Source organism: Mchenga conophoros, unplaced genomic scaffold, assembly GCF_057382185.1.
Source record: "Mchenga conophoros isolate Kocher_MC1m ecotype Shallow Benthic unplaced genomic scaffold, M_conophoros_male_GT1.1 unmapped_scaffold_4, whole genome shotgun sequence".
Classification (NCBI taxonomy): domain Eukaryota; kingdom Metazoa; phylum Chordata; class Actinopteri; order Cichliformes; family Cichlidae; genus Mchenga; species Mchenga conophoros.
This window is the reverse complement of record NW_028182331.1, coordinates 425,932-450,705: the sequence shown is the minus strand read 5'-3', so window position 1 is coordinate 450,705 and position 24,774 is coordinate 425,932. Positions and strand designations below refer to the sequence as shown.

The window sequence follows — 24,774 nt, the reverse complement described above, 5'->3', positions numbered from 1 at the left end:
TACCTCCACTGGCTTCCCATGGATGGTGGTGCTGACTGAAGCAGCCAGATCCCTCTGCCTACTGGAGAAGGTCACCACCACCTCTTTGGTTTTGCTCACGTTCAGTTCAAGTTTGGAGCTGTCACACCACTCTACAATCTCCTGCAGAGCGGGCCCATGGTGTTGTGAGGGGCCTGAAAGCAGTGACAGGAGAACCTTGCCATCAGCATATTTCACCAGGTGACAGTTGGGCTGAGTGGATCTGTAGTCATCGGTGTAGAGGTTGACGGGCAGGGGGGAGCCAGTGGAGGTGGAACAGAGACCGGAGAGAGAGTTGTTGACCCAAACTTTCTGAGTCCTGTTGGTCAAAAAGTCCAATATCCACAGGATTAGCTGATCATCCAGGTGAAATCGGGAGGAAAGTTTAGTGGCCAGGATATGAGGCTGCAGAGTGTTGAACGCTGATGAGAAATCAGCAAACAGAAGTCTGGCAGAGGAGTGAGGGAGTTCCAGATGTTTGTGGATGGAGTTCAAGATGAAGATTTTTGCATCATCGACACCTCTGTGCGCATGGTAAGCAAGCTGGAGGGGGTCCATCAGGGGGTCAGTTGCTCTTACAATGTGCTGTTTTATGATCTTCTCCATGGCCTTCATTACCAGGGAGGTGAGGGCCACAGGACGAAGATCATTCAGAGACTTTGGGTTGTTTCTTTATGGGATGGGGATGACTGTGGAGTGTTTCCACAGCTGAGGGTCGGTGTGAATGTCAATTGAATGTTGAAATGGAGTCCGGAACACACTTCCTAGTTGCCCTGCACAGTGCCTCAGGACTCGACTGCTGATGTTGTCAGGGCCGGGTGAGCTCCTCTCCCTGGTCCTCCTGAGGGCTCTCACCACATCCTCAGTCCTGAAGGTGAGTGCAGAGCTGCCAGGTTTTAGTGAGGATCTAGACTCCTCAAGCTGGGTGATATTGTCCGTCTCAAACCTGGTGTAGAAGGTCGTCAGGGAAGGAGGAAGGGTTACTGCCCTCCACCTGGATGGTTCTGGGGGTTGTCACCACAGTATTCACAGAGGCCATGGTTTGGAGGCCCTGCCAGGCTGTGCGACGGTCCCCTGTGGTGAAATTTTTTTCAGCTGTGTTTTTATACTCTAGTTTAGCAGTTTTTATGGCCCTCTTGACCTCCCTGTTGACCTTCTTTTTGTCCAGAGCAGAGCCGGTGAAGAAAACCCTCTTTTTTTATTAAGGATTTCCTTGAGCTCCTTGGTGATCCAGGGGGTTTGTTGTTGGGGTAGATGGAGACTGTTTTTGAGGGGATAATGTTGTCAACGGAGAAGGAGATGTATGATGTCACCGTGTTGACTTGTTTGTTGATGTCATCAGAGGGCGAAAGAAGGCTGTCCCAGTCAGTGGCTTCGAAACATCCTTGCAGGGTGAGGATACTTTCCTCTGTCCACAGCTTGATGTTTTTGGTGACCTTTTTAATCCTCTTGATGACTGGGGTGTAAGCAGGGGCCAGCAGGATGGTGTGGTGGTCTGCTGAGCCGAGAGGGGGGAGGGTGAGGGCTTTAAATGTATCTGGTACAGAGCCATAGCATTTATCCAGAGTCTTCCCCTGACGTGTGCTGCATGTAACATACTGTTGGTATCCTTTAAGCAACTTGTCAGGGGAACAGTGGTTGAAATCACCCAGGATGAACTTGGGAGAGACTGGTGATAATTGTTCCAGTTTGTACAGAGGGTTGGTGATGTACTCTGTGGCTTTAGCTGCATCAGCTCTGGGGTGGATGTAAACCAAGATGATGAAAAGCTGTGGGAATTCTCTGGGGAGGTAGTAGGGGCACAGGGACTGTAGAGCACCAGCTGTTGTTTGCATTCCGACACACGTCTAAATGTTGCTTCCCGGTGCGTTCGCGGTCCCTGTCCAGACATAGAGGTGGTGAAAAGCCATCAATGTGCAGAGTGCTGTCATCGTCACTGTTGTTTAACCACGATTCCGTGAACGCCAGAACAGAGGCAGTTCTGTACTCATGCAGGTGGTTGACGCAGGCTTCCAGCTCGTCCAGCTTGGAGTAGAGAGACCGCACATTAGCAAGGATAATGGGCGCAAGACGCTCGTTGTTTGTGTGCCTCCCTCTTGAGTCTGGCTCTCAACCCCGCTCTTATTTAATCTCCTCCTGGTTACCTTGCTATTGTGCGTTTTTCAATTTCCGTGTCCACAGAGTATTTCCTCGGGAAAGCAGTCCGTGGTAGTGGGGCGGAAAAGTCCGAGGCCGGGCTGTAGCTGCAGCCGCAGCTGGATGAGTAAGTCCCTGGTGTAGGTGAGCCTTGGGGGCCTGTCGAAGTGTCGGAAACAAGTCTGAAAAATCACAAAATTGTAAAATAGCCTGCATTTGTATAGCGCTTTCCTAGTCCTTAAAGACCCAAAGCGCTTCACACTACATTCAGTCATTCACACACTAGTGATGGCAGCTACGTTGTAGCCACAGCTGCCCTGGGGCGCACTGACAGAGGCGAGGCTGCCGGACACTGGCGCCACCGGGCCCTCTGACCATCACCAGTAGGCAAACATGGGGTTAGTATCTTGCCCAAGGATATTTGGCATGCAGCCAGGAGGCAGCCTGGGATCAAACCACCGACCTTCTGATTAGTGGCTGACCTGCTCTGCCACCTGAGCTACAGCCACATAGGGGTGGCTGTAGCTCAGGTGGCAGAGCACATCATAAACATTTTCAGTGTCAGTTACAAGCACTGGTGTACAGACAATAGCATGACGTGTAGAGGAAAAATGAGGAAAAGGAAAAGAATACAAATATACTGAGTAGACGGTGAAAAACAACAACAAAAAGAGCATTAAAGTTAGAAAAAGAACACAAAACTGCTCAGCTGACTGGCCGGTCGACCGCACGAGCAGCGACTGTAGAACTGTTTAGCTGATTTAGAGTTTAGAAATGTGTTACCATAGAATGTAGAATTATTTTAGAGATACTGCCTGTGGAGTAATAAAGGCTGATTGTGTCGTGAACTTAGGAGTAGATTGTAGACCTCCCCCACTGAGTGGAAATTCCCCAGAGGAAGTTTTAGGGTGGGGGTCTCAACATTTGTAACTGTGGTCAGGAAGTGAGAGGGGTTTTATGACCTCTAGGGGGTCACCTACACCCACAGTGTTTTAACGGTCACGCACACACATCCACACGCACACTCAATCATGTACACGCACATACACACAGGTATGCGCACACACTCACTCACGAGCACTCACATAGACACAGACACAGAGTTTCCAGCACACCGTAGGGGGTTTTATGATGGGGTCACTTCTCTAAAGCTGGCTGTAACTAACAAAGGGGTGAAGATTTTTGCAGAGGGACACCGGCCTCTCTTCCCTTCTAGAAGTGGATGCTTAAATGAAGATAAATGAAGATGAGTAAATGAAGATGAATAAAGATTTTGTGAAAATGACTACTGAGTCCGGTGCCATCTCTGGACGCTCGAGGAATGAAAAGAACCGGGGTAAAACTGATTTCATAACAGTTTTGGTGCCGAACCCGCGGGATTCGCTCGAGGCCCAGAGATGAATTGGCAGAGCTGAGATCGTGAAACAAGGCGAACAGAGAGCTAGCTCACATGATTAAAAGGTAAGCACGACCTGTTTATTTTCGAACCGTGCATATTGTTTAAAGCCTAAATTATCTGTTCGCTAAGTTGAACGTATCCCAGCGTAAATTCACTCAGTAGAAAAAAAAAAGGCGGCTAGCGTCCGTCTCAGTGCGACTAAAGCAAGAGACTTTTGCTAAGAACTCAGGTTGATGTTTAGCGTACTGTGAGCGACTAAAGCAAGAGACTTTTGATAAGAACTCAGGTTGATGTTTAGCGCCCCGTAAGGATATCTCGGTGCGTTAAAGCAGGAGACGTTTGTTACGGATTAAACAGAATCGGTGTTTGATCCGTGGCGGTGTTTGATCCGTCTTAGTTATTAGGAAAAAAGTGGCGGTGTGTGATCCGTCCCCGTGCGTTAAAGCAGGAAACGTGTAATTATTAGTTAGAAAGCGGGGCTGAGAGGCTTCGTCGCCAGCTAAGGGCTGCGCGTGTCACGGGTTTGGTTACCCCACCTAGTCTCGGACGCGGGGCTAGGACCTGTGAGGGCAGGAGATCCAGGGTGGTGACCTGGGGATTGGTGGCTCCTTAAATAACTAAAGCTAGGTGTTGGATCCTAGTCGTGGTTGATAACCTGCATGAGAGTGGGGGCAAGTTGTTTTGTTAGTGAGAGAACGACTGCTTGGCTCAGCCCACTGACTGCAGTGTGTGTAGATTGCGTGTGTGTGTGAAAGCGCCGTTAGAGTCGGCGTCTCGTCTGAAGTACGGGAGTCAATTAAAGTAACAAAAAAGAATTCGTGTCTAAAAAGTGTGTGTTTGTGGTGTGCAGAAATCGCGGCAGAAGGCCGTGTCGTGAATTGTTGGGAACTGTGAAGTCAATTGGGGGTTTAATTTGGTTTTATATTTTTTAGGGGAAGAGAAACCGCGGTATCGAGTCCGTGGCGCAGTTTGAATAATTTGTGAGGTTCACGAGTGGATGGCACCCGCTCTGTGTGCCGCTTAGGGCGTTGTCCGGAATAAGCAGAGGAAGAAGTGTCTCGCAGAAAGTTTGAATGAGACTGCGAGAAGCATGAGGTGTGTGTGAGCCAGCCTCGAGGGGCGGGGTCACAGGTGGAACGAACGAAGAGTAAAATGTGCGTATGTGTGAGAGAGAAAGAAAAGGTGGGGGCGAGTGACCAGCCTGTGAGTGTGTGTGTGAATTCCTTGATGACAAAAAGGGAGACAAAGTAGATTAGTTGATTTTTTGTGAAATAATAAATAGTCAAGAAATCGTAGTGATCAAAGAGGAGAAAATGAACTAAAGTAAATAAAAAAATAAACAGTGGATTAGTGTTAAAGTAATGACAAATAAATTGATAAAATTAACAGTGACTTTTAATGGGCTGAAAGGCTGTGCTGTTTACCTAGATGAAGTGGTGGTATATAGTAGCACCTGGGAGGATCATCTGGATCGTATTCGCACTTTGTTTGAACGATTAGTTTGGGGAAATCTGACTATCAACCTGGCAAAATGTGAATTTGCAAAAGCAACTGTGACCTATCTTGGTAAGGTTGTAGGCCAAGGTTATGTGAGGCCAGTTGATGCAAAGGTGTTGGCCATTAAAGAGTTCCCTGTTCCAGTAACCAAAAAGGAACTCATGAGATTTTTGGGTCTGGTCGGTTATTACCGCTGTTTTTGTCGAAACTTCTCAACAGTGGTTGCTCATCTGACTGATTTGTTGAAGGCCAAAGTAAAGTTTATTTGGTCTGCAGCATGCCAGCAAGCTTTTTGGGATGTAAAAGCTTTACTGTGCTCTGAACCTGTGCTTTTAGCCCCTCGCCTGGATCAGCCCTTTAAGCTGTACGTGGACGCAAGCCACATTGGTGCAGGTGCTGTTCTAGTCCAAGCTGACAAGCAAGGTACTGAACATCCAGTTAGTTTCTATTCCAAGAAGTTCAACTCCCATCAACTTCCTCTTAAATTGCTCCTAGGTACCAAGGTTGCTGAGGTTGGAGTTGAGCTGATGATGATGATTTTTGAGCATACAAAAGGTGTTGAAAGTGAGGTTGCATGTGTGTGTATATATGTTATGAATTTAATATATGTTAGTTCTTCTAGTTGCAAATTCATAATGTAAATGTGTTTGCCAATTCAGGGTGAGACCCTGTTCTATGGGGGGGAAGTGTGACGGCCAGTGGGCTGGCCTTGTGTTTTGCTTTTTCTTTTACCTGTTTCTTGCAGGTAGGTGGAGCTGGCCCAATTATTGATGCAGCACACCTGAGAGGCCAGTCCCAGTGTATATAAAGACACCTTGACTGAACCAGCGAGGGAGGCTGGCTTTGACACTCTCTCTGGCACTTGTCATGTTCATTTGGAAGTTTCAGTTATGGCTGTTATGTCCTTTAAATTGTGTTTAAGTTGCTTTACCTTATTTTGATTAATTATGTCTTACAGTCTTTAAAAGCCTGTGTGTGGTCTCCCATTTGTTTGTCACTTCCTATGAGCCGGGTTGTGACAACAGAAAATGTCATTGTGAACCTGAGAGGTTACTTTACTATTTATTCGATTGTTCAGTCTGACGTCACTAGCCGTGTCTGGACCTAAACTCCGCTGCAGGTCCATATATCAAACGATCACTGTGGCATTACTGAGAGTTGAAAACTGTCTAAAGTCTTTCATCTTTAATAAAATGATCAGCGTTCTGCTCTACCAGGTGTAACAATTGAGTTTAACATCCAGGCATCCATGAAAACGGAATTTATGACATTTAACGGAGTTAGAAGTTAGCAGGGAGTTAGCTCGCTAGCTTCTATCTAAATACAATATAGCATGTCCTGACTGCGGGGTTTTGGAAACAAATTAAAACGTACAGCTCTGTTATCACTTCCAGCATAAATGAAGACAGAAAACTAAACAGCAGTGACGTTTGTAGGGTTACTGAAGTTGGGCTAGCTGGTATATAATGATGTGCTACGTGACCGCTAGCGACACAGCTATGTTAGCATAATATAAACAAGCTAACTTTTTTTTCCACTCGATAAAAGTTAACGTGAGTGTTCTCGGTGGTCAGGAACAAATGTAATCACATGGCAGGATGCTGTAAAAGGACCAAACTTCAGCCAGGAGAACAACTGAGAATGACTAACCTCGTATTGTAGATGGATATCCACAATACGAGGTTAGTCATTCATATACTGCTGCACGGGCTGGGCTGTAGTTACATCCTAAGGTTTTAAAAACTGAGCTTAAATAAATGATTAGCGGTAATAAAAGCCGAGGGAGGTCAACAGTGATCACTGACTGTTTTAGGAGCTTTTTGAGATCAAATAGAAGAAAATACATAACATTAAACATGTTAACAACACAAAAGCCATATTAAACGCAGACTACTTTAGGCCCGGAAGTAGGATTCGTCGCGTCATCACTGAACAACCGGATAGGGTATATAAAGACATACAATTATAATGACATTGTCGGTTTTTTAATCATTCAGGCTATTTGCAGCCTTTTGTAGAGTGACCTATAAGAAATTGTTATTATCAATAGCCTAAGTAACGCTTCTGTTCAGTCATAATCCTTGTATTCTTTATGCTTCTTTTAATTGTAATGTGTTACTTAGACTAGACTACTGTTTTTGGGTTAGGTGAGCGATTTCACAGGCTAAACAACCTAATAGTGCCTCCCATAGGATGTCCATGGTGCCTCCTGTCCACAGAGCTGTAGGCTACTGTAAGCTACTCTCTGCTGCACTGAGTGCGCCTAATTTTGAATGTGCATCTGTAGCTTGTCTATGATTGGATAATGATGTGAGGGTGGGAGGAGCGGGAGAACAGCTCCTAGTTCATGGCCACAGCGAACGAACCAGCAGCACGCACCATCTGCAGAGTGGAGAGAGAACACGAGAGCAGAAAACGTCGAGCAACGACGTTTTTAGGACAAATCACAAATATACGATTTCAATTGTTTTTGATGATCTGTGGTTGTTCATCTGAAGTTTGCACGGTAAGTTTGACAGGCTACTTTTTTCCAGACATCACTAGCATCAGTATTTAGACTAATCCTTGATAACTTAGCGCTAGCATGCTAGTTCAGCTGAAAAGCACGGGCAAACTTTTGAAATACTGAAAATGGTCACCTGTGTCTCTATTAAAAAGATATTGGTCACATTAAGAGGCTATGTACAGTGGTCCCTCACTTATCACGGGAGTTGCGTTCTAAAAATAACCCGCCATAGGTGAAATCCGAAGTAGCCATTTTTCTTTTTCTTTTTTTTAAACTATTATAGATGTTTTAAGGCTGTAAAACCCCTCACTGCACACTCTTTACACTTTTCTGAGACAGGCATGAACATTTTCACATTTTTCTCTCTTCTTTAAACACTCTCAAAGTTCAAACCTTCGTAGAAAATAAAGTCCAGTGTTGTAGAATGAAACCAAAGATCAAACCCTTTTTTCAGGTCCAGAACACTGGAATACCGCAGCTGCCAGAGAATTCAACATTAATGAATCAATGGTACGGAAGTAGATGAAGCAAAAAAAATTAGTTGAGTAAATATGTCTGTGAAGGTTCTCAGTCATCCAGGTCATCGTAGTCCGATGGTCCATCATGGGGGTGTGCATGGGGTAGGAGGGGTTGTCCATGATAGAAACAAGCTTTTTTTAGCATTCTCCTTTCAGACACCTCCTCCAGGTTCTCAAGTCTGACACCCAGGACAGAACCAGCCTTTTTAATCAGTTTGTTCAGCCTGTTGGCATCAGCTGTCTTCACTCCACTTCCCCAGCACACAGCTGCAAAGAACACTACGCTCTCCACCACTGAGTGATAGAACATGGTCAGCATTTTCCTACCAACATTGAAGGACTTGAGTCACCTCAGTAGGAAAAGCAGACTCTGCCCTTTTTTGAAGATAGCATTGGTGTTCATGGTCTAGTCCAGCTTACAGTCCAAGTGTACCCCCAGGTACCGGTAGTCCTCAACTATCTCCACATCAGCCCCTCTGATGGTGACAGGGTTAGGAGGAGGAGCCTGCTTCCTAAAGTCCATAATCAGTTCCTTTGTCTTTGTGATGTTAAGTTGTAGGTGGTTTAGCTCACACCACTCGACAAAGCTGTCCACCACACTCCTGCACTCCTCCTGTCCATCCCTGATACAGCCCACAATGGCAGAGTCATCCGAGAATTTCTGCAGATGACATGACTGAGACTTGTACCTGAAGTCAGATGTGTAGAGGGTGAAGAGGAAGGGTGATAGGACCGTCCCCTGCGGCGCCCCTGTGCTGCTAAGGATGTTATCTGAGCGGCAGCTCTTCAGTCGAACATACTGCGGTCGACTTGTTAAATAGTCCGTAATCCAACCTACCAGTGGGGCGTCCACCTGCATTTCCGTGAGCTTATTCCCCAGCAGTGATTGTCTGATCGTGTTAAAAGCACTGGAGAAGTCAAAGAACATGACCCTCACAGTGCTCCCAACAATGTCCAGGTGAGAATAAGCCTGGTCCAGCAGGTATATGATGGCATCCTCCACGCCGATACGAGGTTGATAAGCAAACTGCAGGGGGTCCAGCCAAGGCTCCACCAGCAGACGCAGATGTCTCAGGATGAGTCTCTCCAGCGTCTTCATGACATGTGAGGCCAGAGCCACTGGACTGTAATCACAGAGGGTCGACGGATTGATCTTTTTAGGGACAGGAACCAGGCAGGATGTCTTCCAGAGTGATGGCACTCTCTGCATTTCCAGGCTCATGTTGAAGATCCATCGTAGAACTCCAGACAGCTGGGAAGCACAGCACCTGAGGGCCCTGGGACTGACACCGTCAGGGCCAGCAGCTTTGCTGGAGTGGAGTCTGCCCAATTCTTTTTTGATGTCATCTGCTGAGAGGGACAGGGTGAGAATGTCTGAGGGGGCAGGAGAGGGGGGAGGCGAAAGGAGAAGATGGGAAGAGCTGGGTGTGGAGACAGGAGACGTAGGGCAGTCAAGCCTATTGAAGTGCAGATTAAGGTTATTAGCACTTTCGACATCCCCATCCATCCCAACACCTCTCTTTTGTCTCAGGCCAGTGATGGCCCGCATTCCATTCCACACCTCCCTGGTGTTGTTTTCCTGAAGTTTGGTTTCCAGCCTCCGTCTGTAGGACTCTTTACCCTCTGCAATCTTGGCTTCCAGCTCCTTCTGCACCACTTTCAGCTGATGTCTGTCACCATTTCTGATAGCTCTTTTTTTCTTGTTCAAGGTTGCTTTGATGTCTTCGGTAACCCAGGGTTTATTGTTGGGGAAGCACAGAATGTTTTTTTTTGGGGACCGCAGTGTCCACACAGAAGTTGATATAATCTGTTACACAGCCTGTCAGATTGTCAATATTGTCCTGATGAGAATCACAAAGAACATCCCAGTCAGTTGACTCAAAGCATCCCTGCAGAGTCTCTTCCAACTCCCTTGTCCATATTGTAACTGTTTTTATGGCTGCAGGTTGTCTCTGAACAGCAGGTCTGTAAAGGGGCTGGAGGTAGACCAGGTTGTGATCAGCCCTGCCCAGAGAAGGGAGAGGGCAGGAGGTGTATGCCTCAGTGGCATTGGCATAAAAAGGTCCAGTGTTTTGTTGTGTCTTGTTTTGCAGTCCACATACTGCTTGAATGTAGGTAGAACAGTGGAGAGGTTCGTGTGGTTAAAATCACCCGTTATAGCCACAAATGCAGAGGGACCACGATTTAGTAGGTCCGCTGTCGCAGAGCTGATGACGTCATACGCCTGTGCCGCGTTGGCGTCATGGGAGATGAAAACAATGACGATAATGGTGAGGGAAAACTCTTGCTGTAAATAATATGGTCGAAGACCGACTGCTAACAGTTTGATGTGTTTGTTACACACAGCCATCCTCACCTTAACGTGACTGGGGGAACACCAGCGGTTGTTAACATAGAGAGCGAGTCCTCCTCCCCTCTTCTTCTCGCTGCTGCCTCGGTCCCTTTCCGCTCTCACACACGTAAATCCGTTTATATCCACCACCTGGTCCAGGATGTTTTGTGCAGCCATGTCTCCGTGAAAGACATAACACTGCATTCTCGGAAAACTTTCTCTGTCCTTGTCAGCTTTGTGATCTCCTCCATCTTATTAACCAGCAATCTGACATTGCCAGTCACTACAGACGGGAGAGCAGGACGGAATCTTTTCCTCCTCAGTCTTCGTGTTTTCCCGGCTCTGCAGCTGCGGTAGTTCCTCTTGATCACCGCAGGGGTCTCATGCTGAACACCGGCATGGCTGTGCTGTCTTAGCCCCAGCAGCAGGTCCCAGCTATAGACAAAGGGGCAGCGTGGCGTCGCGGTCATCTCAGTAGTTTTACACGGAGTTTCGTGTCCAAACATGGATAGAAATTTCTTGACTACACAAGAAGTATAAACTAAAAAAATAACTAAATATACAAAAAGAAATAAATAAGAGGAAAAGAAAGAAAGGGGAAAGTGATTTTCAACTGTAGAGAGCATGCTAGACAGGCTGCCATCCGAGACGGCGCCGGAAGTCAAGCGGATACGGGGACCGCAGAGTGGCTGCTCAGATGATGTGAAAGAGGTGGTCCTGCTTCTGCTCAGCTACTTTGAAGAGATGGAGTCCATGCTTTCCCATGTAGAAGATACATGCTGAGTCTTGATCGGAACCTAGTCAGCACAAACATATCCTCCTTCATTTCTGCATTGTGCATCATGTTTGGGAGCTACTACAATTTTAACATCCATTATCCATCTGAGCTGGCTTTCACTCTGAAAGTTCTTCAAAGGTGAGCAAATATGTCTTTTTTATTTCTCAGACCTGAGAGTCTCGCGTTGCAACAATTGTAATTGAGACTCTGGGATCTGGAGTCTGGCTCTGAGGTGGCTGGAATCCAGGTCTGGCTCTGAGTTTTGGCTGGGTTGGACCCGTATTCAGACTGTTTTTATAAAATAACAGTCTGAATCTGGGTCCAAGCCTGGCCTAGACTCAGGGCCAGACCAAGACTCGGCTGACGTCTAACTACCTATAACCTTGGTACTGGACTTTTAAAATGCAAAAGTGTGACTTATCACTGCAAAAGACACATGTTGTGAAGGGTGCCAATACTTTTGACCATGCAGTGTTCACTTCCCAAAGCATTTTGGTGATATTTTGTCTTGAATTTGGAGAAACCCATTCTTGTTGCAGTTTGGCCATGGCTGTGTATGTGTACGTATAGGCTTGTACTTATTTTTTAACTGGTCAATTAAAATGCTTAATATGCTTCTATATGATTTTATTCTACAGGCGTTTCTTCTCCATAAACCCAGAAAAAGGAACCAAAAAAGAGAACAAAAACTCGAAGCCTCTTTGTAACAAGAACCCTTGAGTCCTCACCCTGATTCAGTATCTCTTTGACCACGATTAGCGTTAAGCCTGAATATTGACACTCTTTCTGGACTGGTAGCTTTTACCTTGTTAAATCCACAATGTGTACTTTGAAACTTTTTCTGGTCAAGGGTCTGCCACCTGCTTGTTTCATGAAGATGTTCTTGCTTTGAAGGAATGTTCCACAGTTTTGTTTTTTTATGTTTATTTGTTTGTTTTGCTGGAGGAGGTGGCTGGGGAGAGGGAGGTCTGGGCCTCTTTGCTTAGGCTGCTGCCCCCGCGACCCGGCCTCGGATAAAGCGGATGAAGATGGATGGATGGATGGATGGATGGATGGATGTTTGTTTTTACAGTGCTGTTACTGCAGTGTTTATAGGTTTGTTTCCCCACAGGTGATTTTCCCGATGTTTTGGTATGGTAACTACACATGTGTTTCCTATGACCAGGGCCATGGTTGTGGTGACAGCAGAGTGCATGTTGCGCAAGATTGTGATTATGGTAATTTTAGCACAATATGTCGTTTTTGTTTTAAATTCTTAACAGTCTGCCACATGCTTGTCTCATGAAGATGGTTCTTGCTTTGCGGGAATGTTCCACAGTTTTATAGCATTTTGATTGAATTGTGCGACTTTTGTGCAAGTTGTTGTGTAAGTTGGAAAAAATGCATCCAATTGTTGTCAATTGTTTTATGATGATGGCTGCAAAATAAATTTCCCAAAAGTGATATTTTCCTCACTAGTCTTTTCTCAAGATGTATTTTTGCATGTTTAGGTGTAGGGATAGCAGTAAGAGGTTTGCAGGTTTATGATTTAAACTTTTACATTAAAACATAAAAATACAGCATAGTAATATATTTTGTGTATAATATACAGAGCAGCTCCATTTAAAATGCACACCATTTCACCATTGTTTTACCAGTTCAAATTAGTGTTTTGTTTGATATTTCCCTGTTAATTTTACAATTTATGGATCCACAGTAAGCAATTATTACATGTAAAAAATACAGGAAATATTCTATGAATATACAACAATTGTGTGAAATTAACTTCTTTTTTTTTTGTAGATTTAACAGTTGTGAGTTCCATTCACTGTAAATCAGTTTACATATTTTGTATGTAAAGCTATCTACTGTGCTGCTGTATTTTTTACAGGAAGTCCCTGGTAACCCCAGCTGCCAGCGTTTTCCTGTAAAAACAGCACTTTTTTTACAGTGTAGGAAGTAATTGACTTATTTTTGCATTATTTCCCTTTTCACTGGATTCACCCGGTACACAGCCCTACTCCAGCCCTAACTACATGCTTTAGCAAGAAGGAAAGTTTTAAGCCTAATCTTAAACGTAGAGCTAGTGTCTGTCTCCCGAGTCAGAACTGGATGTTGGTCCAATAGAAGAGGGGCCTAAAAACTGAAGGCTCTGCTTCCCATTCTACAAGTAAGCCTGCGGTGCGAGAGCAAAGTGCTCTAATGGGGTAATGTGGTACCACATGGTCATTAAGATAAGATGGGGCCTGGTTATTTAAGTCCTCATATGTGAGGAGCAGGATTTTGAATTCAATTCTGGATTTAACAGGGAGCCAATGAAGTGAAGCCAATATAGGAGAAAACTGCTCTCTCTTTCTAGTCCCTGCCACTACTCTTGCTGCAGCATTTTGGATCAACTGAAGGCTTTTCAGATAGTTTTTAGGACATCCTGGTAATAATGACTTACAGTAGTCCAGCCTAGAAATAATAAATGCATCAACTAGTTTTTCAGTGACACTCTGAGACGGGATATTCAGCTTCAGGAAACGCATTGGAACAACACCGTAGTCTGTGACCTGAAAATGACAAACAAGCAAGATAACTAATTTTGGATTTTGAACTGTGGAACATTGTTTTATTGAAAATACAACATATGACTGAGACGTGTTGAATCCTGCACTCTCAGCTATGAACAACCTAGCCTACTGGAACAAGCCACGGAGCACTAACCCAGAGTAACTTGTTTTTCTGGAAGCAGACATGTGTTAAGGAACCAGGAAAAGAAGTTAACTGAAATACCATCAGTGACGTGTAAAGTTTTGGGCCTAGACAATGTGGGAGGCTGGTAGGAACAATCGAGTAAAAACTGAAAAACATTGGCGTCATTCACTGCTCTCACATTGGAATGCATGGTCATTCTCAAAACTGCAGCATATGTGCAAAGTGAAGGTAATAGTGTCAGTCTCCCAGCTGACCTAAAGAAATTATGTATTCATGATAATGTGAAGGGCTATAATGACGTAAAGGGCATTAAAAATGCAAACTGATGATAAAAACTCTTGAAACACACTTTTTTTTTATCAGTTAATATACCTCATACACCTTAAAGAGCTCATATAAATCTATGCTCTTCATGCAAGGCAACACAATACGAAATAGTTATTACAGTATTGTGATGTTTGGAGTTCAGCTATGGTATTAACTGGCTCTTATTAAAAACTGAAATACATAAGCCGGTCATACATTGTAAATTAACATTTACACTGGCAGCAAAAAGCCCCAGGGCATGACACCCACACCTGCAAATGCTACGCATCCATGGACTTGAGAATGTGTGGAATGATATGAATTTCTTTTGTTTGGATTCTTGCCGTTCACACCCGGTTTCCTGAGAACAGGAATGCTTGTTGTAGTGATGCACCGATACCACTTTTTTGAAAGCGAGTACGAGTACGAGTACTTCCATTTCAGTACTCGCCGATACCGATACCGAGTACTTAATAAAAACATGATTTAAATTTACAGGTAACAGCTTTAGTCCTATAATTTAACAAAAAACAAACAAACAAGGGACTAGTTTGGAATTAAGAACATTTATTTAAAATGAAAAGCATGTTGTATGCAACATATTACAGAATAAATAATTATAAAAAAACAAAATTTAATTTTAAATTTGTTCGTCTGTTTCTCTGTTTAGAAATCACACCAGCACAGTCACAGCTGGGATGACATCAGAGGCTAGTGCGTCGTAGCTGCTCACTTTTTTAGTTAGTTCCTCAAAGGGGGCGAGGATGGCAACAGTCGTCTCCATAAGAGCCCACTGGTGAGCGGTGAGATGGTCAGGGAGTTCATGCTCGGACACCCCCAACACTTGCGCTGACCCTGAATGTCCTCGAGGCGGGAGTAGGCTAAGGCGGGATGTTTAAAATGCCCAACTATTTTCCATCCCACTGCTATAGCATCAGCTATGCTCATCTGTGCTAATAAGCCCTCGTGAACAGCCAGTTGGAGCGTGACATATGGCAGACTTGGGAGCCCTGCGTCGTTCATGGCTTCAATCATGTTTTTGGCATTGTCACAAAGCACAACATGTACTGATGTCTTAGGTATACCCCATGTCTGGAGCATTTCCTCAAACACATGCACTATAGCCTGGCTGGTGTGGGAGCCACGGAATTGTTCGACATGTTATGGCTCGTTGCGGCGTGAAACTCGTCTATCCACTGGGAGGTTAGGCTGATCAGCAACACGGGGCTAACACTGCTTGTCCAAATATCCGTGGTGAAACTAAACGCAGAGGAGGCTTGCAGTAGGCTGTGGATATGTTTTTTCACGGACAGCTCCGTGTCAGTCATGTAGTGGCGGCTTGGGAAATCATATCTGGGCTCCAGAACATGTAGGAGACGCAGGAATCCAACATTTTCTACCTCCGAGAGTGGCAGGTCACTCAATGCAATGTACTCGATAATTGCTTGTATTATTTTCACAGCACGTAGATTGTCTCTGGACATTTTCTCTCGCCTTGCAAGAGTTTGCTGCAGTGTGGGTTGTGTTGGTTTAGAAGCGTGGGTAAACTCCTTGTACTCATTGTCGTGTTGGGATTTTAGGTGCTTGATTAAATTGCTTGTGTTAAATGCGCTACCTTTTGAGCCTCCTCTGGACAATTTCGCTGAGCACAATTTGCTCAGACATGTCTCGCCTCCCCTTCTCCCCCGCTCTGAGCTGCAGCCGGGGCCTGGGGGCGGGCACTCGGCGCCTGTGATTAACCCCTTACACGCCGCTCAAACATAGACCGTGGTATCGGTCCCCGGTATCGGGGGACTTTTAACGAGTACGAGTACTTTAGAAAATGTGGTATCGAGGCCGATACCTGATACCGGTATCGTATCGGTGCATCCCTAGCTTGTTGGAATGGAGAGGTAGAGTAAAGGGTAAAGTATGGCCAAGAGGTAGTGCTCCAACAGCAAGGAAGTGATCGGGGGTAACAAATACAGAGTTCTCAGACGCTCTAGGAGTTGAAGGAACCTGCCAATATCCCTTTGATAAATGTAATTTGGCCACACAAGTAGCGGATCCAACCCAATCAACACAGTCATCCATCCTAAGTAAGGGAAAAGAGTTGGCTTTAGAGGCTGCATTTCTTTTCGATAATTCGTACAGAATCGAAGAGTATTGTCAGACTTCGGCACTAATACACATGGGGAGCTCCATGTGCTAGCACTTGGAAGAGCTAAGCTATGCTCTAGGACACGTGCCAAACTCAAGGCCCACAGGCCACATCCAGCCCGGCGTACATTTATATCCGGCCCGCAAGATCATTTTATATAGATTTATTACTATTGTTATGCATGGCCCGTCGATATGAGGTACTAATAACACACAAACAACAGATCCCATAATGCAGCGCTGCAGCCTCCTTGCCAGTCAAACTTCTGTTATTGTGAAGCTAGCCCCTCACAATGGCAAAGAGAAAAGTTGATTCTGAAAACAGAGCCTTTCAGCACCGGTGGGAGGCTGAATATATGTTTACAGACATTGCTGGTAAACCCGTGTGTCTTATTTGTGGAGCTAATGTGGCTGTAATTAAGGAATTTAATTTATGACGGCACTATGAGACAAAACATCAGGATAAGCTGAAAAACCTGAATGCAGGGCAGAAACTATGGAAGGTAGAAGAGCTAAAGAAGAATCTAACATTTCTGCAGATGTTTTCCACAAGAGCAAAATCACAAAGGGAAGCTGTTGTGAAAGCAAGTTTTATTGTAGCAGAGGAGATATCCAAATCAGTCCGGCCATTTAGAATCAGAATCAGATTCAGAAAGACTTTATTTATCCCCAAGGGGCAATTAACATACAACAGAGCAGCTTGACATTGAAGATAAGGACAGGGCATAAACAGGAAATAAGAGTGAGATAATAAATACACAGAATATACAATGTATACACAAATTACACAGTTTCAAAATTAAAGTGACCGAACGGTGAGTAAATAACTGTAAGTGAGTAAAGTGTCGGCAGTATGGAAAGAGTGTAGTTTATTTTTCTGGTGTGGGAAATGGTCTTATCGGCTGGAGTTAAAAAGCAGAGTGGCTTTGGGGACAAAGGTGGCTCTCCTCCTCTCAGTCCTGCAGGAAATGCAGCGGAGGCGCCGCCCAAAGGGGAGCCATTGAAATGCGGGGTGAAGAATGTGAGAGGGGGTCATTGATGCTTTTGGCTGCCTGTCAAAGGGCCTGTTGGCTGATCCTCTTGGTGGCGCTGTCACTTGGTGTTCGCTCGCTCTGTGGTAGAGTATCACTTCCTGTTCCTGCTCAAACACAGTGGTGTTTCTGAGTAGCTTATTTGCCTAGCAATTTAATTAACAACTTTTAAATACATTCTTCTTTCATAGTATAATCTTCACGTGCTTCCTCCGAAGCACACTTTCTGTGTACTCACTACCTAATTTATAGCCAAAGTATTCACTCACTGTCTCTGTACTGTCTCGCTAGCCTAGCTTAGCTCGTAGCCGACTCATTAGCACCATGGCTACTTCACCTGTCCCTCCTGCACTTTCTTGCTCATTGTGTCAGATGTTTAGTTACTCCTCGGCCTCCTTTAGCAGTAATGATATCTGTAACAAATGTAGCATATTTGCAGCTCTGGAGGCCAGGATTACTGAATTGGAGACTCGGCTTCGCACCCTTCATTCACCCGCAGCTAGCCAGGCCCCTGTAGCTGGTGCAGCCGAAAATAGCGTAGGCCCCGCTAGCTGTTCCCCGGCAGGTCCCAAGCAGCTGGGGAATCAGGGCGGCTGGGTCACGGTGAGGAGGAAGCATAGTCCTAAACAGAAGCCCCAGGTACACCACCAACCCGTTCATGTGTCTAACCGTTTTTCCCCACTCGGCGACACACCCGCCGGGGGTCAAACTCTGGTAATTGGCGATTCTGTTCTCAGACATGTGAAGCTAGAGACACCGGCAACCATAGTCAATTGTCTTCCAGGGGCCAGAGCAGGCGACATTGAAGGAAATTTAAAACTGCTGGCTAAGGGTAAACGTAAATTCAGTAAAATCATAATTCACGTCGGCAGTAATGACACCCGGTTACGCCAATCGGAGGTCACTAAAATCAATATTGAATCGGTGTGCAACTTTGCCAAAACAATGTCGGACTCTGTAGTTTTCTCTGGTCCCCTCCCCAATCAGACCAGGAGTGACATGTTTAGCCGCATGTTCTCCTTAAATTGCTGGCTGTCTGAGTGGTGTCCCAGAAACGATGTGGGCTTCATAGATAATTGGCAAACCTTCTGGAGGAAACCTGGTCTTGTTAGGAGAGACGGCATCCATCCCACTTTGGATGGAGCAGCTCTCATTTCTAGAAATATGGACAAATTTATTAAACCCCCCAAAATATGACTATCCAGAGTTGGGACCAGGAAGCAGAGTTGCAGTCTTACACGCTTCTCTGCAGCTTCTCTCCTCCTGCTACCCCCCCAAAAACCCATCTCCATAGAGACTGTGTCAGCTTCCAAAAAGACAAAAAACAAACTAAAAACCAGCAACAAACAACTTAAACATAAACAATCACAAAGAAAGAACAATACAGTATCCACATCTGAACCAAAGAGTAAAACAGTGAAATGTGGATTATTAAATATTAGGTCTCTCTCCTCCAAGTCTCTGTTAGTACATGACTTAATAATTGATCAACAAATTGATTTACTCTGCCTTACAGAAACCTGGTTGCAGCAGGATGATTATGTTAGTTTAAATGAATCAACACCCCCGAGCCATTCTAACTACCAGAAATCTCGAAGCACAGGCCGAGGGGGCGGTGTGGCAGCAATTTTTCACACCAGCCTATTAATTAATGAAAGACCAAGACAGACTTTTAATTCATTTGAAAGCCTGATGCTTAACATTGTCCACCCCAGCTGTGAAACTCAGAAACCAGTCTTACTTGTTATCATCTATCGTCCACCTGGGCCTTACACAGAGTTTCTGTCTGATTTCTCAGACTTTATATCTAATTTAGTTCTGAGCTCAGATAAAATAATTATTGTGGGTGATTTTAACATCCATGTAGATGCTAAAAATGACAGCCTCAACATGGCATTTAATCTGTTATTAGACTCAATTGGTTTCTCTCAAAATGTAAAAGAACCCACCCACCACTTTAATCACACTCTAGATCTTGTTTTAACATATGGCATCGAACCTGAACATTTAACAGTGTTTCCTGAAAACCCTCTCCTGTCTGATCATTTCCTGATAACATTTACTTTTACAATAATTGATTACACAGCGGTGAAGAGTAGACTTTATCAAAGTAGATGTCTTTCTGAAAGCACTGTAACTAAGTTTAAGAATATAATCCACCCACTGTTATCATCTCCAATGTCCTGTACCAACACAGAGCAAAGCAGCTATCTGAACGCTACCCCAACAGAGGTCGATTATCTTGTTAATAATTTCACCTCCTCACTACGTACGACTCTGGATACTGTAGCTCCTGTGAAAACTAAGGCCTCAAATCAGAAGTACCTGACTCCGTGGTATAATTCTGAAACACGTACCCTAAAGCAGATGACTCGTAATCTGGAGAGGAAATGGCGTGTCACAAATTTAGAGGATCATCATTTAGCCTGGAGAAATAGTTTGCTGCTTTATAAGAAAGCCCTCCGCAAAGCCAGAACATCTTACTATTCATCACTGATTGAAGAAAATAAGAACAACCCTAGGTTTCTCTTCAGCACTGTAGCCAGGCTGACAAAAAGTCAGAGCTCTTTTGAGCCAACCATCCCTTTAACGTTAACTAGTAATGACTTCATGAACTTCTTCACAAATAAAATTTTTATCATTAGAGAAAAAATTACCAATAATCATCCCACAGATGTAATATTATCTACAGCTACTCTTAGTACCATTGATATTAAGTTAGACTCTTTTTCTCCAATTGATCTTTCTGAGTTAACTTCAATAATTACTTCCTCCAAACCATCAACGTGTCTTTTAGACCCCATTCCTACAAAACTGCTCAAAGAAGTCCTGCCATTAATTAATTCTTCGATCTTAAATATGATCAACCTATCTCTAATAATCGGCTATGTACCACAGGCCTTCAAGCTGGCTGTAGTTAAACCTTTACTCAAAAAGCCATCTCTAGACCCAGCAGTCTTAGCTAATTATAGGCCAATCTCCAACCTTCCTTTCATATCAAAAATCCTTGAAAGAGTAGTTGTCAAACAGCTAACAGATCATCTGCAGAGGAATGGTTTATTTGAAGAGTTTCAGTCAGGTTTCAGAGCTCAGCACAGCACAGAAACAGCTTTAGTGAAGGTTACAAATGATCTTCTTATGGCCTCTGACAGTGGACTCATCTCTGTGCTTGTCCTGCTAGACCTCAGTGCAGCGTTCGATACTGTTGATCATAATATCCTATTAGAGCGATTAGAACATGCTGTAGGTATTACAAGTACTGCGCTGCAGTGGTTTGTATCATATCTATCTAATAGACTCCAATTCGTGCATGTAAATGGAGAGTCCTCTTCACACACTGAGGTTAATTATGGAGTTCCACAGGGTTCAGTGCTAGGACCAATTCTGTTTACATTATACATGCTTCCCTTAGGCAGTATCATTAGAAGACATAGCATACATTTTCACTGCTATGCAGATGACACCCAGCTCTATCTGTCCATGAAGCCAGATAACACACACCAATTAGTTAAACTGCAGGAATGTCTTAAAGACATAAAGACCTGGATGGCCGCTAACTTTCTGCTTCTTAATTCAGATAAAACTGAGGTTATTGTACTCGGCCCTGAAAATCTTAGAAATATGGTATCTAATCAGATTCTTACTCTGGATGGCATTACCTTGGCCTCCAGTAACGCGGTGAGGAACCTTGGAGTCATTTTTGACCAGGACATGTCCTTCAACGCACATATTAAACAAATATGTAAGACTGCTTTCTTCCATTTGCGCAACATCTCTAAAATTAGAAATATCCTGTCTCAGAGTGACGCTGAAAAACTAGTTCATGCATTTATTACTTCCAGGCTGGACTACTGTAATTCATTATTATCAGGATGTCCAAAAAACTCACTGAAAAGCCTTCAGCTAATCCAAAATGCTGCAGCAAGAGTCCTGACAGGGACTAGAAAGAGAGAGCATATTTCTCCTGTTTTGGCTTCCCTTCATTGGCTTCCTGTTAAATCCAGAATTGAATTCAAAATCCTGCTCCTCACATACAAGGTCTTAAATAATCAGGCCCCATCTTATCTTAATGACCTTGTACTACCATATCACCCTATTAGAGCGCTCCGCTCTCGCTCTGCAGGCCTACTTGTTGTTCCTAGAGTATTTAAAAGTAGAATGGGAGGCAGAGCCTTCAGTTTTCAGGCCCCTCTTCTGTGGAACCAGCTTCCAGTTTGGATTCGGGAGACAGACACTATCTCTACTTTTAAGATTAGGCTTAAAACTTTCCTTTTTTCTAAAGCATATAGTTAGGGCTGGACCAGGTGACCCTGAATCCTCCCTTTGTTATGCTGCAATAGATGTAGGCTGCCGGGGGATTCCCATGATGCATTGAGTTTTTCCTTTCCAGTCACCTTTCTCACTCACTATGTATTAATAGACCTCTCTGCATTGAATCATATCTGTTATTAACCTCTGTCTCTCTTCCACAGCATGTCTTTATCCTGTCTTCCTTCTCTCACCCCAACCGGTCGCAGCAGATGGCCGCCCCTCCCTGAGCCTGGTTCTGCCGGAGGTTTCTTCCTGTTAAAAGGGAGTTTTTCCTTCCCACTGTCGCCAAAGTGCTTGCTCATAGGGGGTCATATGATTGTTGGGTTTTTCTCTGTATCTATGAAGCGCCTTGAGGCGACTTTTGTTGTGATTTGGCGCTATATAAATAAAATTGAATTGAATTGAATTGAACTGTGCCACAGTTCTGACAGGCCGGCCAATGATTTTAGAGCACACTGATGCAGTGTGCTGCAGTCTGTTCCTGTTCTGAAGGCTGAGGGAGTGGAACCAGCAGGTAATGGAGAATGTCATGATGCTTTCCAGGAAGGCATAGTAAAAAGTCATTATGATGGGTGTGCTGACTCCAAAGGAGTTGAGTTTCCTAAGGAGGTATAGCCATTGGTGGCACCTCCTGAGAATCTCCTCTGTGTTGGCAGAGAATTTCAGGAGGTTGCCAAAGATGGTTCCCAGGTATTAGTACTCCTAAACTACCTCCACTGGCTTCCCATGGATGGTGGTGCTGACTGAAGCAGCCAGATCCCTCTGCCTACTGGAGAAGGTCACCACCACCTCTTTGGTTTTGCTCACGTTCAGTTCAAGTTTGGAGCTGTCACACCACTCTACAATCTCCTGCAGAGCGGGCCCATGGTGTTGTGAGGGGCCTGAAAGCAGTGACAGGAGAACCTTGCCATCAGCATATTTCACCAGGTGACAGTTGGGCTGAGTGGATCTGTAGTCATCGGTGTAGAGGTTGACGGGCAGGGGGGAGCCAGTGGAGGTGGAACAGAGACCGGAGAGAGAGTTGTTGACCCAAACTTTCTGAGTCCTGTTGGTCAAAAAGTCCAATATCCACAGGATTAGCTGATCATCCAGGTGAAATCGGGAGGAAAGTTTAGTGGCCAGGATATGAGGCTGCAGAGTGTTGAACGCTGATGAGAAATCAGCAAACAGAAGTCTGGCAGAGGAGTGAGGGAGTTCCAGATGTTTGTGGATGGAGTTCAAGATGAAGATTTTTGCATCATCGACACCTCTGTGCGCATGGTAAGCAAGCTGGAGGGGGTCCATCAGGGGGTCAGTTGCTCTTACAATGTGCTGTTTTATGATCTTCTCCATGGCCTTCATTACCAGGGAGGTGAGGGCCACAGGACGAAGATCATTCAGAGACTTTGGGTTGTTTCTTTATGGGATGGGGATGACTGTGGAGTGTTTCCACAGCTGAGGGTCGGTGTGAATGTCAATTGAATGTTGAAATGGAGTCCGGAACACACTTCCTAGTTGCCCTGCACAGTGCCTCAGGACTCGACTGCTGATGTTGTCAGGGCCGGGTGAGCTCCTCTCCCTGGTCCTCCTGAGGGCTCTCACCACATCCTCAGTCCTGAAGGTGAGTGCAGAGCTGCCAGGTTTTAGTGAGGATCTAGACTCCTCAAGCTGGGTGATATTGTCCGTCTCAAACCTGGTGTAGAAGGTCGTCAGGGAAGGAGGAAGGGTTACTGCCCTCCACCTGGATGGTTCTGGGGGTTGTCACCACAGTATTCACAGAGGCCATGGTTTGGAGGCCCTGCCAGGCTGTGCGACGGTCCCCTGTGGTGAAATTTTTTTCAACTGTGTTTTTATACTCCAGTTTAGCAGTTTTTATGGCCCTCTTGACCTCCCTGTTGACCTTCTTTTTGTCCAGAGCAGAGCCGGTGAAGAAAACCCTCTTTTTTTATTAAGGATTTCCTTGAGCTCCTTGGTGATCCAGGGGGTTTGTTGTTGGGGTAGATGGAGACTGTTTTTGAGGGGATAATGTTGTCAACGGAGAAGGAGATGTATGATGTCACCGTGTTGACTTGTTTGTCGATGTCATCAGAGGGCGAAAGAAGGCTGTCCCAGTTAGTGGCTTCGAAACATCCTTGCAGGGTGAGGATACTTTCCTCTGTCCACAGCTTGATGTTTTTGGTGACCTTTTTAATCCTCTTGATGACTGGGGTGTAAGCAGGGGCCAGCAGGATGGTGTGGTGGTCTGCTGAGCCGAGAGGGGGGAGGGTGAGGGCTTTAAATGTATCTGGTACAGAGCCATAGCATTTATCCAGAGTCTTCCCCTGACGTGTGCTGCATGTAACATACTGTTGGTATCCTTTAAGCAACTTGTCAGGGGAACAGTGGTTGAAATCACCCAGGATGAACTTGGGAGAGACTGGTGATAATTGTTCCAGTTTGTACAGAGGGTTGGTGATGTACTCTGTGGCTTTAGCTGCATCAGCTCTGGGGTGGATGTAAACCAAGATGATGAAAAGCTGTGGGAATTCTCTGGGGAGGTAGTAGGGGCACAGGGACTGTAGAGCACCAGCTGTTGTTTGCATTCCGACACACGTCTAAATGTTGCTTCCCGGTGCGTTCGCGGTCCCTGTCCAGACATAGAGGTGGTGAAAAGCCATCAATGTGCAGAGTGCTGTCATCGTCACTGTTGTTTAACCACGATTCCGTGAACGCCAGAACAGAGGCAGTTCTGTACTCATGCAGGTGGTTGACGCAGGCTTCCAGCTCGTCCAGCTTGGAGTAGAGAGACCGCACATTAGCAAGGATAATGGGCGCAAGACGCTCGTTGTTTGTGTGCCTCCCTCTTGAGTCTGGCTCTCAACCCCGCTCTTATTTAATCTCCTCCTGGTTACCTTGCTATTGTGCGTTTTTCAATTTCCGTGTCCACAGAGTATTTCCTCGGGAAAGCAGTCCGTGGTAGTGGGGCGGAAAAGTCCGAGGCCGGGCTGTAGCTGCAGCCGCAGCTGGATGAGTAAGTCCCTGGTGTAGGTGAGCCTTGGGGGCCTGTCGAAGTGTCGGAAACAAGTCTGAAAAATCACAAAATTGTAAAATAGCCTGCATTTGTATAGCGCTTTCCTAGTCCTTAAAGACCCAAAGCGCTTCACAC

At 45.1% G+C, this 24,774-nt stretch overlaps 2 pseudogenes; both read right to left on the bottom strand.

The window, feature by feature from the left end:
* Nucleotides 1-212: 212 nt before the first annotated feature.
* Nucleotides 213-1,853, bottom strand: LOC146546218 (uncharacterized; annotated as a pseudogene).
* A 20,717-nt stretch (nucleotides 1,854-22,570) lies between these two features.
* On the bottom strand, nucleotides 22,571-24,211 carry LOC146546217 (uncharacterized; annotated as a pseudogene).
* Between the last annotated feature and the right edge of the window lie 563 nt (nucleotides 24,212-24,774).